We start from the raw sequence: 11,488 nt of genomic DNA, 5'->3' as shown, positions 1-11,488 counted from the left end.
AAGAATGACTCAAAACGGACCTAAGATGATCAAGATCTCACATTTCAAAATTCAACAACAATTCAATCCGGAAATCACCCTAGCAGTGGCTAAAATCGATTTCTTACCTCAAACGAAGCCTCCCCTTGCATTTCTGAGATCACCGCTAGATTCCCCTCGAAATTCTCTTGAAGTTAGCCTTTTGAAGCACCTAATTTGGACTCAAAATGAAGGAGAAATCTTATGTTGAAGTTGAGGGAAAAAAATGGACGAAAATCGTCCTAAATTCTGGAAATTTCCAGATTTCCACTCTGCTGCCACGTGGCGCCGCGTGGCTCTGCCACGTCACCGCCGCGTTAAAATGCTACAACCCTTCAAACTTAAATTTCGATGTTTCGGACTCGTTCGGAGTCGGAAAAATACAAACCATATATGGAATCTGATTGGAAACGATATTTCGGACTCAACGGTGAAGGCGGAATTTCCATTTGGAGATCGCTTCGATGAAAAGTGGATCCCACACCCAGTATCATTTTGAGTCAGATTCCACAACTGCCATCTAAAACCTCGGAAAGTGAACAAAGGGTCGTTCTAGACCAAAATCGATATTCCGAAGCTAACCTAACTGTCAGAATTTTCATCTGAGCACGACTTCCAAGAAGGTTGACCAAAGTCAACTTTTCAAGTCATAAAAATCTCCAAAACAGGGAAACGGGCCTAAAAGCCAGACGAACGACCAGGCGACCGAACAGTCAGTGCCAGCAAGTCATAAATGACTTGGGGTCGCTACAGGAATGCTCTAAACGAGGGAAAGAATTCTTAAATTTAAAAATGACCTGAAGGGTCATTACACTTATTATAATATCTATTTGTACATTCAAATTGGGGTGCCGTTTTATTTTTGCAACATGCTAAGCTTTTTACTAATATCTTTTCCATTTTTATTTCTTCTTTATGTATTTCACATAGTTCTATAAACCAGCGTTGTAAGAATTTCATTCTAGCTCCTAAGGTATCTGTTAATCNTCAAATTGGGGTGCCGTTTTATTTTTGCAACATGCTAAGCTTTTTACTAATATCTTTTCCATTTTTATTTCTTCTTTATGTATTTCACATAGTTCTATAAACCAGCGTTGTAAGAATTTCATTCTACCTCCTAAGGTATCTGTTAATCCTGCTTCATTCCAGATTTTTTTTATTTTTGAATTAAAAGATTCTGGTAATTTTGTAAAATATATTTTTCTTATTTCTTTACTTTCTTCTGTACTGTATGTTCCTTTATAATAGTATTCTCTAAATGTACATGTATATTCATTTATATAGCACATATTACATATTGCTAATTTTGACATTAAATTTCTATTAATTATTTTTTTCTTATTTTGTTCTTCTACTTCTGTTATCGTACTACTAAATTCATTTCTTATAGCTATTTCGTATTTATATAATATTTCCATAGTTGTTGTTGCTATTTCTCCATCAAATTTTTTATTACTTCTTAAGGTATTTAAACTTTCATTTGTTAAGTTTTGTAACCATAATTTTACTGTTCCTATAAGTGTTCTTTCTATATATCCTGGTGTTTCTGCCATTCCTATTTTGTTATCTATTAGTTGTTTTGATATGTAACTCATCCATAGTTGGATTGTTTTATTTATATCTTCTACACAGTACAAGTCTAAGAAATTATGTTGTTCCGTTATTGGTTTTGGTGTCCATTTTTTATTCAATCTTGGCGAAATGGTCTGGTGGACCCTTGTACTTGTATCTGTTTGTATTGTGAACCCTTCTACTTACCATTGTATCATCTGGACCCCTGAACCCATCCAAACCCAACATTTTAAACACTTTTTTGATGTGGCATCCTATGTGGAAAGACACGACATGGAGCGTGTGATACACACAAGGTAAGAGTGTAAGACGCCTTAAAAAGGCACTAACGGTCAAATTTTAACCTTTAAAGGCCATCTGTTCTTCTTTATTTTCACTCAAACACCATTGTTGGACAAATTTGAGCTTTTTTCTCGATTTTGTCTCTTCAAATTTTTCTCTTTTATTTTTGGTGTCTTTAATTTTTCCTTTGATCTACTCATCTTTTTTTGTGTGATTCTATTGTATTTTTGTTTCATTTTTTTTTTTTGTGTGTGTGGTTCTATTGTATTTTTGTTGGTTTGATTTTGTTGGTCTTCACAATGACGGTTCGATGTTGCTACTGTGGAATATATATGCTGAACTAAAGACATCAAGAACACCAACTAATCCTGGAAGAATGTTTTGGGGTTGCCAAAAATATTCATCCAGTAGTGGGTGTGGATTCTTCCGATGGGCTGATGCAAATGATTCAACATGTCAAGAACAATACAACATTAAGAATCCATCAACGAGTTCAGGGCAAGGAAGACAAGGAAGACAAGCAAGACATAGAAGACAAGGAAGGCAAGGAAGACAAGGATCAAACACTAGTATTGATATCACTGTTATTGTGTTTGTTGTTATTTGGTTTGTAGCCGTTATTTTTAAGATATATTAATTTGTACTAGGTGTTAATTGATAATGAAATGGACTGCATTTGCTTAAGAAATCTAAATAGCAACTTCATTCAAACACAAATTCATATAGGCGCCATTCATATACAAAAACAAAGTCTTCCTAATAGCATAACCAAAACAATTGGGATCAAGTCATTAATCAAAATAAAGTTAGTTGGGATCAAGTCATTAAGCTAAACCAAGTGAAATCTAATGTGTGCCTTGAGTGCCTTGAATGCTTGGTGTGCCTTGAGTGCCTTGAGTGCTTCTGTAACTCTCCTTCCGTAGCTGCCTTTGAGTAATTACAGCTCCTCCCTTCCACCTTAGTCCATTGGGTTTGTAACCAAGATCAATATTGGTAGGAGTTGAACTTGACAATGTAGCACTATGTAATACCCTATCAGTATTTCCAGACTGAGAGAACAACAAAAATCTTAACTTAAAGATGAATTAATAGCAATTAAAGCAATTTAATGTGTTTAAATGATAAAATACATACCCTCGCAGTTACACTGCCACCTAATCCAAATAAGAGACCATAACCAGTTGTCTTTGCTTTTTTTGGTCTTGGTTTCTTATATGCAAGAGTTGCACCACCTCTCAAAGCTGTGCTAGTCTTTCTCTTTTTAGCCACCTGCACTAGAAGTTGATTGTTGAGTACTTAATTGTCTCACATTACTTGATGTAGCAATGGTAGGCCTTCCACCAGATGCCAAGGCAGTTGCAGACCTCACACCACTTGATGGAGCATTTGTAGGCCTTGTAGCACTAATTAGACCTGCACTTGGACTTGCACTTGGAGTGCAACCTGCACTTGGACCTGCATTTACAATTGACTGGCTTCCAGCAGTTGCAACACTTGTTCCAGCAGCAACATTTGAAGTTGCAGCACTTGTTCCAGCAGCAACATTTTTCTACAAACATATTTTAAAGTCAAAAGTATAACAAGAGTAAAATTCAGTAACAAAGAGACATTAAAGCACAACTTACCAGAGCTGGACATCCTTTCTTGTTATGTCCAAAAGTCTTACACACAGAACATTTCATTTTTCTTCCCTTCCTTGTAGCCTTTCCAAACTTCTTCTTAACTGGCTCATCACTATCTTTTCTCCTATTTTTTCTTGGTCTTCCTGGCATAGCTATAATTTCAGGTGGTTTAATGGCTGGTCTATCACTTTTTCGCCACATCTTCATGTTTGTCATAGATTGAATAAACCTATTATATGCTTTCAGGTATGTTTCCTTCTTATACCAGTGATCAACAAATGTATTAACAACACAATCCTTATAATGAATTGTTGTAAGTGCATGGCCACAAGAAATTCCCTTTAATTGCCATGACCTACAACTACACGCCTTCTTTTTTAGGTCAACAACATGTTTATATGGTGGATCATGAATCTCAAAGTCAAAATCACCATTAAACTTTACCTCACAATTATCTGCAATCTCAGCATTTTTTCTAAGAATATCCATGTTGTGTCGTAATTTTCCTATCTTCAGAAAAATCACATTTTTGAAATGTTCCAAGTATAAAACAATTTGAAAAAAAATACTTAGAAAAGAGTCGCCACTTAATTTTTTAAAAAAATTAAGAAAACTTATAATTTCCAAAGATTTAAACAGAAAAAATCATTTGAAAATACCAAAGAGGGTTCGGGGTTCAATTTACACTTCGAGAAGGTTTTAAGCATTCGAAGTGTCCGCTAACATGCGGTTGACCTGCGACTTGACTTAAAATATATTTGACTAATTTTTAGAAAAGGTAATTTAACATAAAAAATATATAATAATTTACACTATTCGGTTAAGTTTGAAAAATAACTAAGAAATGAACCGTTTATTCTATCTTTTAGAGGAGGAGACCTAAAATGAAAATATTTGAATTAAGGTGCAAGTGATTAGAAAATTAATAAAACTAGACTAATTAGAATTTATTTAGTTTATTTAAAAATAAATTAAACCAATTTAATAAATTAAAGCATGAAAAATCATTTTTTGGATTAATTGACTAGCCCTTTGAGAAAATGACTTAAGTAAGTATATATATATATATATATATATATTATCATTATTATTAATCAATTGAAAAAGGTTTTGACTAACACATTTTTAAAGTTTATTAAAAATAAATAAAATATATATATACTTTAACTTAGAACAATAAAAAAAAATGATTTAAATGAAGAAAAAAAAAACCCCTTAAAGAACGTATCTATAAAAATATTTAGGAAAATAATTTAACATAAGATATGTAATATTTTACGATATTCGATTAACTTTGATAAACATAGTTAAATAAAGAATAAATTTTAAATTTTTTGGAAAATTGGATCTTAATTGAAACAACTTGGTCAATTAGGATTTTAACAAAAAAACTAGGTTAATTAAAATTTATTTGCGTCATTTTTTAGAAATAATAATTCGAACCAACTCGGTAGACAAATCAAGACATTATTTTAATCTAAGTAAAGATAAGTGAAAGTTTTGACTAGAATATTTGAATAAGCATAAGAGTTGATAAAAAAAAATGAGTTATTTTTAAAGAAACTAACATAAAGAACATGGTTTATCTTTTGGGGAATTTAATTAAATTAAGTCGCAATTTAAAAGAAAACAAACAAATAAGTAATCACACAATTAAATAAGTTAGAAATTGAATTTGGGCCTCCTTTTTTGGGCCATTTTCGCTGTAATTTCTGGGGATTTACTCAATCCCCTTTTTGGTATACAGCTGATGTATATCAGTGTATATCGGCATGTATATCAGCCCTTTTCACGTATTTCTTGCTTCCAAACACCTGTATTCCACCTTAGCCCTGTATTTTTGCGTTTTCGACCTGTATATCAATGTATATAGCTGTATACATCTTGTATACAACCCCCTTTGGGCTTTCAGAATCTGAAAGCTTGATTTTCTGCCCTGTACTGCCTGTGACTTGTTCGTCGTCTATTTTTGGACTCGATAAAGGGAAATATTGGGCCTATAAGGCCCAATCCATGAAAGGCACAAGGAGGAGCCTTTGAAGGCTCGAAGATAGGCGATTCACATAAAAAAAAAAAACAAAAACAAAGATGGAAATTAGTGCCAAACTATATCTACATTTACATGATAAGAAGAAGAAAAAAGAGTACAGAAAGGAAAAATAGAGCAAAAATATAGGTGAATAGTTCATTACATTGTATTACCAAAGACAAACAAGAAAAATGCATATGACCTTTAAGAAAAATCCTTTTTTTTTGAAATTGAACTAACCTCACACGATGAGGCAAAATGCCGGACGATGATTATAACTAAACTATTAAACTAGCAATAGCCATAAAGAAACAACTATCGATCAAGGAAGGAATAATCTATCGGAGTTGGTGTCCTTAAGACTTTTTAAATATAATATGAAACTAAGCAAAGGAAAAACAAACCCATATATTAACAAAATGAACTTAAGCCCTTGGATATGAACCAATCAATAACCCAAATTAACAAAAATACTACTGTTGTGCAGACCTTCAGATATGAATAAAAAGAGATCTTTATCATTTTTAGAACTTTCAAATAAAGGAAGAGAGCAGGCATGTGTATACAAGCCACTATAGTAAACTTCCGCATAGTTTTCACGGTACCGAGTCATACATTTAAAGGCAAACAAGAATTAATTAGAACTCAACCTTTAAAGCTATAAACTTTCCGAAATAAAACTCAACCAAATATGAATCTTGACAAAAGCAACATTCCAAATCAAAGTGTTAAGACAATCAACCAAAGCATCCAAAATGGCAAATGTAAAGACGTCCAACGAACTAGAAATATTGACGTCTTGATTCATTCAATCAACTTGTGGTGAAGGGCAAGACGTCGAGGATTAAACCAAAGTTATAGATTTACGGTGGTTAGAAAATGAAACAAGACGAGTAGAGCGGCTTGACGACTAAACTAAAGGATCAGCTAGGAGTACAGGGGAATAGTAGAGGGGACAAAACAACATAGCCAGCATATTCAGAGTGTATAGATGTAGACAACATAGCCGACATGAGTCACAAGCAAAGCTTATTAATTCTGAATTCGAGCTTGTTGTTCAAAGACACACAAGAAAAACAGGTACCGAATACACATAAGACGCTACATTGAAAACGAAATACAGAAGGAAGCGATGATACCTTTCTCAAGGCAGCGGACTGAGACCAATACGAGCCTAAGAACAACCTCAACACCGACTTCAAACCTCGAGCGATAAAACCAAAATATCAAACCAATTTTAGCCGAAGACCCTTTTAGAACCTAGAACTAAAAATGCATTCAAAATTTCTCAAGCGTAAAGTCAATTTGTTCCAGAAAATTTTTTTCTTCCCTCCCTTTAATCAAGAACAAGAAGATAGTATTTATAGAAAGGGGATAGGGGTTCAGACTTTTTTGGGGGAAAAGGGTAAAATTGGAATTCGAGTTCGATCCCAATTTCAAATTTTTTCCTCCAAGGAATGGGAAAGCTCTTCGTTTGTGTGAGATTTCTCCCAAAATCCCAAGATATCCGGATGAAGATGTCAAAGTGGGTGGTTGTTGCAGAGAAAGCTGTGGGAGCTGCTGTTTGTTGACATTTCGGACTGTTATTGCTTTGACGTTTTTGGGTTTGCGTCTAGGGAAGAGGAAGACGCTGGCAGGGGCTGTTTTGGTACTGTATGGCTGTATTGTATGTGTATTGGGTTAGTGGTGTCGGGTCGGGGCTGCTGCTCCTGGGTTTCTGCTTGCAAGGAAGAAGAAGAATGAGCATACTGTTTGCTAATGTTGTTGGCTGTGTATTGTATGTTTGGATTGTTAAAAAATAAAGTGGGCTGGATATTGGGTTATGAGAAAATGGGTTGTTGGGTTGGAAATTGGGTAAAACAAGATGACTAAATAAATTACAATTATGGTCATATGAAATTTAAAACATAACCGAATTGAGTTGATTTAGTGAATCCGGCTAGAATTTAAATAAAATATATTAACGTTAATTAATTAACGAGTTTCTTGATCTTAACGAAATAAAATAATTAACTTAATTGTAAATTAATGATTCAAAATTATAACCATAATTTAAACTAAACTAATTTAACAAAATACTTACTAAAAATTAAAATCACTTTGAGACGATTTTCAAATATTTAAGAAACACTAATTATACACATAATTACGTAAAACAAATATACTATCTAAAAATTATAAAAGTGACAAAACTAGTTAAAATAACTTGCAAACTATATTATTATTATTACTTTTATAAAACTAATTATTTGACAACTATGGCCATAACTGAAATAACGCAACTTAAATAAAATGTGCTTTTTGAAATCAACAAGATTACATAAGATAAAATAATATAAAATAAGAATAATTAAACTAATAAAATAGATAACTTATACTTTAAACCCAATTAATTTAATCGAATATAGAACAAACTCTTTTTGAATATTCATAAAATATAATAATTATATACATATATATTATCTAAAAATTATAAAATAAGACAGAACTAGTTAAAATAACTTGCAAACTATATTATTATTATTACTTTTATAAAATTAATTATTTTAAATCGTTTGAAATTGAAGAAGCTCGATAATCAATATATATTGTGGAGGTCCAAAATTGGGTGTCAACGACTGTCCCTCATTTGACTTGGATTGATGAAAGAAATTCGAGTCAAATGAATTTTACGAATCCAATTTTGACCGACCACATTCTCATCTTTAGGAAAGGGATTTTGGTACAAGCTTTAGGAATTATGACCGAACCCCGAAATTGGGTTTCCTATATATCTCAGGTTATATGAGAGTTCAGGCCACTTGTAGTTCTATATGCTTGATTTGACGCACGATTTTGAAAGAATTCAAAAGCTATCCTGATACTGTATTATGAAGGGACCAGAATGCTCGAGAATAAGATTTGAGAGAGGATGTCGGAATACAACCGAGTTTTCAACATTTAACCCGCCTACATATCTCTTAACTCAGGGAATCAGGCTGCTTGCAGTTCTACTCGATCGGTTGAAAGGAAATCTATCATGCAAGATAACCTTTAGTTCTAGAGGAGTGACAAGTAAGTCGAGTATGAAAAAGAGACTTGCAATCTCTTAGCCATGAATGTGGTGCACTTCACACCCATAAGTAAGAACTTATACGGACATAATTTCCAAAGCTCTTGGTGCATTGTCACTCAGATTGAAAAGATACTTTCGGTAGAGACCAAATATTTTCGGATGCGAAACTGAAACCAGGAAATCTAAGGAAAAACCCACATGCCTTTTGATAGGGGTGTGGTTTGATTGTGGTGGAAGTCGCTCCTTTTCTCGCGTCCTAAGAGTTTGACACCCCTCTTTAGACTATGTCTCAGTTCGCTGCTAAGAAAAGGTTCCACGTTGTGCTGCATCCTTTTTGATGTCGTCTACACCTGTGGTTTGCTTGACAATTCATCCTCTTGGATGCTCGTGTTGACACTTAATTGCTCTACTTGAACATTTGACGTCAACTTCCTCCAGTTTGACGTGAAGCAAATAAAGCTCGTATTTTGTATTTGTAATATAATCTTCAATGTACTCTTCTTTTTGATGACGAAGTAATAAAATAGGCAGATGTAACATGTTGATGGTTCTTTTGATGTCGTATTAGCAAGGAAAATGATGTTGTTGATGTGAATTCTCTTTTGCTGGGCGAATCTTTCTTGCGATGCGTAAGGATAATGCTTCCCTGAAAAGTACAGGTGATGTTTCCTCGAAAACTGTAGCTGATGGTGATTTTCCCGCGATGCATGAAATTTTTCTCGCGATGCATGGATATTTCTCTTGCAATGCATGAATCTTTTTCCACGAGACATGGTTTTTTCTCTGCGATGCATGGATTTTCCCCGCTATGCATGACTTTCTTTTCCGCGATGCATGAATTTTCTCTTGCAATACATGAATTTCTTTTTTCGCGATGTATGAGTCTTCTCTTGCAATGCATGAATCTTCTCTTGCAATGCATGAATTTCTTTTCTCGCTATGCATGACTTCTTTCTCTTGCAATGCATGATCTTTTCCCGACACGCATGAATATTTTCTCTTGTTATGCATGATATTTTCCCGCGATGCATGACATCTTTCTCTTGCTATGCATGATATTTTCCCGCGATGCATGAATTATTTTTCTTGCTATGCATGATCTTTCCCCGCGATGCATAAATATTTTCTCTTGCTATGCATGATCTTTTCTCGACATGCATGAATATTTTCTCTTGTTATGCATGATATTTTTCCGTAATGCATGAATTATTTTTCTTGCTATGCATGATCTTTCCCCGCGATGCATGAATCCTTTTTTTTTTCTTGCTATGCATGATCTTTCCCCGCGATGCATGAATATTTTCTCTTGCTATGCATGATCTTTTCTCGACATGCATAAATATTTTCTCTTGCTATGCATGATATTTTCCCGCGATGCATGACACCTTTCTCTAATGATGCCATCCTTGGTACCGAATGAAGATAATGCTTCACCAGACAACATAGGTGATCTTCTGAGGTATTTTTGGATGACGGTATCGTCTCAATCGACAATATAAATAAAAATAACCCTCGGAGTAGTGGTATCATCTCATTTGACAATACAATATAAATGAATCTCCGAGTAGTGGTATCGTCTCATTCGACAATACAATAAAAATAACCTTCAGGATAAGAATATTATCATATCTGACAATATAGTGCAAATACACATCTTCCATGTATCTTTAGCTGCTGAAAATAATAATATCGCTTTCTTCGTGGTTTTCATTTCTTCCATCTCCGAACAATAGTTGCAATGTTCATTATGATCCTCGCTTTGCTGAGGATTTAAATGACATAATGTTACTCATATTCCCAATTATTTGGTATAAGAAGCATAAAAACTTTCCTGCATCCACCGAAAAATTGTTAGTTTTTTACAAAATGAACTGATCTGTGTCGATCTCTTCGGTTGTCTGCTCCTTGTCTTGCCATCTCCGGTTGATTTCTCCGATCTCCCGCCTCTTGATAGATAAGACAAAACTTTTTTTTTTATGCAAAAATAATTGAAACAAGAAACAAAAGTTTTTAAGGAAAATAGATTTTCAAAAGTAATGTTGGGAAAAGGTCACTGCCAAGTGTCATGTTACGTTAAGCTTCAGTGAACGTATTTGAAGTTGATGCCTTGAAGTCCATCTGATTACTTGTTGGGAAATATTCAAAGTTGTTCCAAACTGCCGATGAGCCTATTGAAATTTTGAGGTCATTCTCAAAATGTCTGTCCCAGTTAACTGGATTGGCTTATCCTTAACCGTTGGCGAGCAAATCACGAAATTTTTGAGATTTTCTAAAAAATTTGTCCCAGTTACGAATCTCAAAGTAACTTCAATCTTGGCTTTGTTGGAAAGATCTCTTTCTTGAGAATTTTTGAGCTCCTCTCAAAAATTCTGTCCCAGTTTCTATTGTAAAGATAAAATAGAAATCCCACGGGAGATATGACCGAGCCCTTGTGGCGCCTACGTATCCCGTTGAGGCAGGAATCAGGTCAAACGTAGTTCCTCCTCTCGGATTAACAAAAATAGGAATTTTACAAAGAAAGCGACCGAGGCCGAATAGGCCGCCTACGTATCTCATTCTTGAGAATTCAGGTCGAACGTAGTTCAAATACAAAGAAATATTTAAGGGGGATAAAAGGGGTGACCGAGGCCGACATAGGCCGCCTACGTATCTCATTCTTGAGAATTCAGGTTAGACGTAGTTCATTACAAAAGGGATAAAATTTTAAACAAAGCAATTACAAGCAAATAGAACGATTACAAGGGAGTGACAAAAATACAAATTGAAACTTTACACATAGTATCTCTTGACAGCATCTGAGTTGATTGGTTTCGGCCATTCAGTGCCAACTAGGGCACCTCCGGATAACACTTTGCGAACCATGTAGGGCCCTTGCCAATTTTGTGCAAATTTCCCTTTATATTCATCCTG

The sequence above is a fragment of the Solanum stenotomum genome, chromosome 4 (genome assembly GCF_019186545.1).
Source record: "Solanum stenotomum isolate F172 chromosome 4, ASM1918654v1, whole genome shotgun sequence".
NCBI lineage: Eukaryota > Viridiplantae > Streptophyta > Magnoliopsida > Solanales > Solanaceae > Solanum > Solanum stenotomum.
The sequence above is the reverse complement of the archived record's forward strand: the minus strand, read 5'-3'. Positions refer to the sequence as shown.